This window comes from Epinephelus fuscoguttatus, linkage group LG13, assembly GCF_011397635.1.
Source record: "Epinephelus fuscoguttatus linkage group LG13, E.fuscoguttatus.final_Chr_v1".
NCBI lineage: Eukaryota > Metazoa > Chordata > Actinopteri > Perciformes > Serranidae > Epinephelus > Epinephelus fuscoguttatus.
This window is the reverse complement of record NC_064764.1, coordinates 36,108,517-36,116,248: the sequence shown is the minus strand read 5'-3', so window position 1 is coordinate 36,116,248 and position 7,732 is coordinate 36,108,517. Positions and strand designations below refer to the sequence as shown.

The following is a 7,732-nucleotide window of genomic DNA, read 5'->3' as shown; positions in this document are numbered from 1 at the left end:
ATGAACGAGTGAACAGAGCAGGTGCCAGTAGAGTGATCACAGCAGCTGACAGGATGAAAGAGTGAATAGAGCAGGTGAAAGGGTGAATGAGTGAACACAGCAATCATCAAGACGAATAAGAGAACAGGGCAGGTGACAGGATGAATGAGTGAAAAGTTTTTCAATGTCATGTTTTTAAGGTAAATGTGTCTGCAGAAGTCATCGTTTTTTATCTTTCATATAAAATAAAACTGCACAAATCTTCTTTCTGACTGACAACAAATGAACTTTACTCAGCCTGTGGAGGCACACCAGAGGCTTCCGGTTCAGCCTCATGTTAACATGAATGTGAATTAATTCAGGCGTTTACAGCTTCAACTGAAGTGACGGAGTCGACAGTGACAGAATTTATGATGTCAGTGTAAGTTTAACTCAGTTGAGTGTGACTGGCCGGTGAGCCCAGTCAGTACTGGGTCAGTAAAGAGACAGAGAGGGCCAGTAAAAACTTTATAAAGGCACCTGAATGTGTCCACAGAGAGACGATACTGGACCCCCCGTTCACTGATTCTCTCAGTTTCCTACAGCTGAACACCTTTTTGTGTATTTTTATCCAAAACCAGCTTTTCTACAGGAGGTATTATCTGATGTAAATGATATATTGTGTTTATGTATCTGCAGCAGCAACAGATTATCTCTGAGCAGAATGAGACAAATATCAACAGCACGGTTGGGTTGATGAAGAGATTTGTAGATGAGTGTGTGTGTGTGTGTGTGTGTGTGCATAGAGATGTTTGGGAAGCTTTGATGTGGGTGAGGAGGCCTCAGGGCTCCTCAGTCAGCGGGGGAGGAGGGGGACGAGGAGGGGATGCCAAAACAAAAATGCACGGAGGCTCGGAGACATTACATAAGCACTTAGCTGCATGAATACTCCTCAAATACCTGGCATTAGAGGAGCCTAATCTGCTTACAGAGACATTATGGGATGCACTCTGCTGCTGTGACAGGTGTCTCTGCATTAGGATGAAGATTATCGAGGCTCGGATGCAGCACTCATCTTCAATAAGAGACAGACAGGAGCTGTGGGGGGACCATTTAATCCACATCTGATATTTACAAAGATACACCAAACAATACCAGACATCACTACACATCAGTATACTTCACTAGACATCACTACACATCAGTATACTTCACTAGACATCACTACACATCCCTACACATTACTATACTTCAATGTACTTTACTATACTTCACTATACATCACTATGGTTCACTATACTTCACTACACATCACTATATATCACTGTATGTCACTATACTTCCCTTGATAACACAACACATCACTACACATCACTATACTTCACTACACATCACTACACATCACTATACTTCACTACACATCACTACACATCACTATACTTTACTACACATCACTACACATCACTATACTTCACTACACATCACTATACTTCACTATACTTCACTACACATCACTATACTTCACTACACATCGCTACACATCACTATACTTTACTACACATCACTATACTTCACTACACATCACTACACATCACTATACTTCACTACACATCACTATACTTCACTACACATCACTACACATCACTATATATCACTGTATGTCACTATACTTCCCTTGATAACACAACACATCACTACACATCACTATACTTCACTACACATCACTACACATCACTATACTTCACTACACATCACTACACATCACTATACTTCACTATACTTCACTACACATCACTATACTTCACTACACATCACTACACATCACTATACTTTACTACACATCACTATACTTCACTACACATCACTACACATCACTATACTTCACTACACATCACTATACTTCACTACACATCACTATACTTCACTACACATCACTACACATCACTATACTTCACTACACATCACTACACATCACTATACTTTACTACACATCACTATACTTCACTACACATCACTACACATCACTATACTTCACTACACATCACTACACATCACTACACATCACTATACTTTACTACACATCACTATACTTCACTATACTTTATTACACATCACTACACATCACTTCACATCACTACACATCACTATACTTCACTATACTTTACTACACATCACTACACATCACTATACTTCACTACACATTACTACACATCACTATACTTCACTACACATTACTACACATCACTATACTTCACTACACATCACTACACATCACTATACTTTACTACACATCACTACACGTCACTACACATGACTACACATCACATAACTTCACTACACATCACTATACTTCACTACACATCACATAACTTCACTACACATGATTATACTTCACTATACTTAAGCAATATCACACGAGAGGGAGTAATGTTGTACTCGTATATCGTCTGATTGTCTTCCTATGACCAAATCACAGCCGTGACGATATACGAGTACAACATCACGAGCTCGAGTGTGATATTGCCTTTATACAACAGTTCAACAGTTAAATAAGCAAGGCTGATAAAGAAATGTTGAACAATGAGGACAAAATAGATCATTTAAGTATTTTATTTGTCTTCCGCCAACAAAAACAGTTCCCTCAGGACTACGCTGTCACCATTGCTATGTAACGCAGACATGGTGCGCCAGGCACTTACTCTTTATACACATTTATCTGCACATTTCCATTACAGTTTTTCTCAATTGTTTACACACAAATACTGGTACTTGAGACAGAATGACCACAACATGTAACTCATGCACCAACTCCCTGAACCAATTCTGCTAAACTACAAGCACAATTCCTGCTTTAAACTCAAATTGCAGTTCTAAAACACACTTTTTTTCAAAACACTGCACACAATTCTCTGCATTTGGCACAATTTTCATGAAGAAAATCTCTTGTTTTCACAAGGAACACACTGTCATTCAAAATTCTAAAGTTAATTGCCCTACTACGCACACTGACTCATCACACGGACAAACACCTGTCACACAGTTTTACAATTAGCAATCAGAGCTTTAGCATAAAAGGGCAACAGGTGAGCTTTTCTGTTTTGGAGCAATGGATGCCAACGTTGGAAACAGAGCCAGAGCCAGAGGAGTGAGAGTAAGAGGAGGAGGATGGGGAGGACGAGGACGAGGAAGGCCAAGGACCGTAATCTCTGATGAGATCCGAGCCACTTTGGTTGACCATGTGGCAGCATAGTTTTGTTTTGTTTTTTTACTGTAACTGTATACAGTAAATTCATCTGTTGTTTTGTATGTAGACCACTGTATGTGCAACTTTGTGTTGGTTGGAATGTACACTGTGTACACTGTTTTTGTGGGAAAAATAAAATATATTTGTTACCGTGTATTTGTGTGTTCTGAGTATAAAAACAATATTCTAAAATGTTTTACATCACACTTATGTATGTACTGCCTGTAGTAAGTGTAACACTGAACAAAAAAAGGCCTAAGTCATTATGATGAATGGAGAAGAAGTGTTTTCCATTCATCATAGTGTTTTACATTGAGCACATCAGTGTTCAACTGGTTCTTATAAATGTCTATTCATATGATGGTTTGTGTGTGTCATTTGAAAACAAAATACCATTTTGAGAAGAAATAACATTGTTTTGAATGTAAAGTTTCATTTTGCAGGAGAATTGAGGGGTTTTGCCCATTGTGTGTGTGTGTGTTTTGATTTGTGTGTAGAGTTCTGAGAGTATGAGGCATGCTTTCAGAAAATGTGTGTAAACAATCAAGAAAAACTGTAATTGTGCAGCCGGTGAAATAAGTCTCTGGTGACTGCGTGGTGGACTGTCACTTCACAGGCACAGCCGACTCTGCCGTCTGATCTGACAGTATGTTGCTCCGTCGTTTTCTGTTCTCCAAGGATGGCTTCCAGTAGCTTTTTAACAAGACAAAAGACAAAAGGTATATTTTAGGGCATGACTCCAAATTAGAAGACTAACTTTACACATAGGCTGCGTTAAAACAACATCATACCTGTGCCCACTCACTGTCATGATCTCCCTCGCTTCAAGATCCACATCTGACAGCTTCTGTATGGCAGTCGCCCTGAGGCTGTGATTGGTGTAGATAGCTGTTGTCCCCGCCTCTTTACACATCTTCGACAGCATCTGTGCGAGTGAGTTTATTCCCAGCAGAGCTTTAGTGTACCAGATATTGTCTGTGTGAGCTGCTGTCATCCTGGGCTTCAGATAAAGGGCATTTGCATCTGGTGGAAGTTTGTTTAAATACTTTTCCAGGGATGCAACGCAACTGCTGACCTAACTGACACTAACCGTCAGTTATGATTTGATTGTTGATTGCAATCAGCTGTGAGGCGGAGTGATACATACACAGTGAAATAACCGTGATGTTGTACTCCAATATCGTCACAGTTTTACTGTCTCTCGACCAATCAAATTGCAGGGCTGGAACTAACTGTTGTATAATTTACTATACATCACTACACATCACTACACTTCACTATACTTCACTACACATCACTACACATCACTACACTTCACTATACTTCACTACACATCACTACACATCACTACACTTCACTATACTTCACTACACATCACTATACTTCACTACACATCACTACACATCACTATACTTCACTACACATCACTATACTTCACTACACATCACTACACATCACTATACTTTACTACACATCACTATACTTTACTACACATCACTATACATCACTACACATCACTATACTTCACTATACTTTATTACACATCACTACACATCACTTCACATCACTATACATCACTATACTTTACTACACATCACTACACATCACTATACTTTACTACACATCACTATACATCACTATACTTCACTACACATCACTACACATCACTATACATCACTATACTTCACTACACATCACTATACTTTACTACACATCACTGCACATCACTATACTTCACTACACATCACGATACATCACTATACTTCACTACACATCACTACACATCACTACACATCACTATACTTCACTACACATCACTATACTTTACTACACATCACTGCACATCACTATACTTCACTACACATCACGATACATCACTATACTTCACTACACATCACTACACATCACTATACTTTACTACACATCACTACACATCACTATACTTTACTACACATCACTACACATCACTACACATCACTATACATCACTATACTTCACTACACATCACTACACATCACTATACTTCACTACACATCACTATACTTTACTACACATCACTATACTTCACTATACTTTATTACACATCACTACACATCACTTCACATCACTATACATCACTATACTTCACTACACATCACTACACATCACTATACTTTACTACACATCACTACATATCACTTCACATCACTATACATCACTATACTTCACTACACATCACTACACATCACTATACTTTACTACACATCACTACACATCACTATACTTTATTACACATCACTACACATCACTATACTTTATTACACATCACTTCACATCACTATACTTCACTACACATCACTACACTTCACTATACTTCACTACACATCACTACACATCACTATACTTTACTACACATCACTACACATCACTATATTTCACTACACATCACTACACATCACTATACTTCACTACACATCACTACACTTCACTATACTTTACTACACATCACTACACATCACTATACTTTACTACACATCACTATACATCACTATACTTCACTACACATCACTACATATCACTATACTTCACTACACATCACTACACATCACTATACTTTACTACACATCACTATACATCACTATACTTCACTACACATCACTACATATCACTATACTTTACTACACATCACTATACATCACTATACTTCACTACACATCACTACATATCACTATACTTCACTACACATCACTACACATCACTATACTTTACTACACATCACTATACATCACTATACTTCACTACACATCACTACACATCACTATACTTTACTACACATCACTATACATCACTATACTTCACTACACATCACTACACATCACTATACTTTACTACACATCACTATACATCACTATACTTTACTACACATCACTACACATCACTATACTTTACTACACATAACTGCACATCACTATACTTCACTACACATCACGATACATCACTATACTTCACTACACATCACTACACATCACTATACTTTACTACACATCACTATACATCACTACACATCACTATACTTCACTATACTTTATTACACATCACTACACATCACTTCACATCACTATACATCACTATACTTCACTACACATCACTACACATCACTATACTTTACTACACATCACTACACATCACTATACTTTACTACACATCACTACACATCACTATACTTTACTACACATCACTACACATCACTATACTTCACTACACATCACTATACTTTACTACACATCACTACACATCACTATACTTCACTACACATCACTATACTTTACTACACATCACTACACATCACTATACTTCACTACACATCACTATACTTTACTACACATCACTACACATCACTATACTTTACTACACATCACTATACATCACTACACATCACTACACATCACTATACTTTACTACACATCACTACATATCACTATACTTCACTACACATCACTACACATCACTATACTTTACTACACATCACTATACATCACTATACTTCACTACACATCACTACACATCACTATACTTCACTACACATCACTACACATCACTATACATCACTATACTTTACTGTACTTTACTATACATCACTGCACATCACTGCTAATCACTATACTTTACTATAATTTACTATACATCACTTTACTTCACATCACTATACTTCACTATACTTCGTTACATATTACTACACATCACCATACTTTACTACAAATCAAAATATATCACTGTATGTAAAATGTGCAAAATCAGAAATACTTTCCTTTTGTGTTTTCCTCACCAGCCTTCCAGTTCAAATTATAATAAATAAATTCTATCTACCTTCTGCATCATCGCTGGGCCGCATCTCAGTGGCAGCAAGTTAAACACTGTTGTCCATCTCTTCAGCACTGTCCTCCAGCTCCTCATGGGGAATCTGAGGTATAACTAGGCCACATGAGATACCCTTCAGATACCAGTTTACTAGCCCAGAAAACCTCCACAGGAAGGAGTCCAGGAGGATCCTGATTGGATGCTGAACCACCTGAAGTTGTTCCTTTTGACAAAACAAATGAGAAACAACAATGTCCAAAGTAAACATGTGAACACTGATTGTGGTGAACATCATACTTCGATTTTGGAAAATAGACAATAATCTGTGTGGTTCAAACACATTTCATACTGTGAGCTAAATAATACAGAATATGTTAGTGAGCAGCACGGGACCGATACTCCCTCTGACAGAACAAACACTTCCAGAGACTCTGACACAAAGTGTTACAACAGAATATTCACTCAGAATATTAAAATACTCAAGTAAAGAGCAAGTTACTCAAATTATACTCAATGACCTTAGTTGAGTAAAAGTATTTGGTTACTTTCCACCACTGCAAATATTTCAGACTTTTTCAGACTGGTTGATAACGCTGCCCTGCAGGGCACGGTACGCCCCCCCCCACCCCTCAGGAGGGGGCGAGGTAGACACCAGGGCCCCTCAGTGTGTCAGGAACAAGACGAACAGGGCGG

The 7,732-nt window shown here is 38.0% G+C and overlaps 1 long non-coding RNA gene across 1 annotated transcript; it reads right to left on the bottom strand.

Moving 5' to 3' along the window:
* Window positions 1–2,295: 2,295 nt before the first annotated feature.
* LOC125899815 (uncharacterized) lies at window positions 2,296–7,255 on the bottom strand. Its single transcript, XR_007450775.1, has 3 exons — window positions 7,049–7,255; window positions 3,994–4,127; window positions 2,296–3,895 (listed from the first exon to the last, which is right to left on the bottom strand). It is a non-coding gene; the product is annotated as an uncharacterized LOC125899815 (long non-coding RNA).
* Window positions 7,256–7,732: the final 477 nt, after the last annotated feature.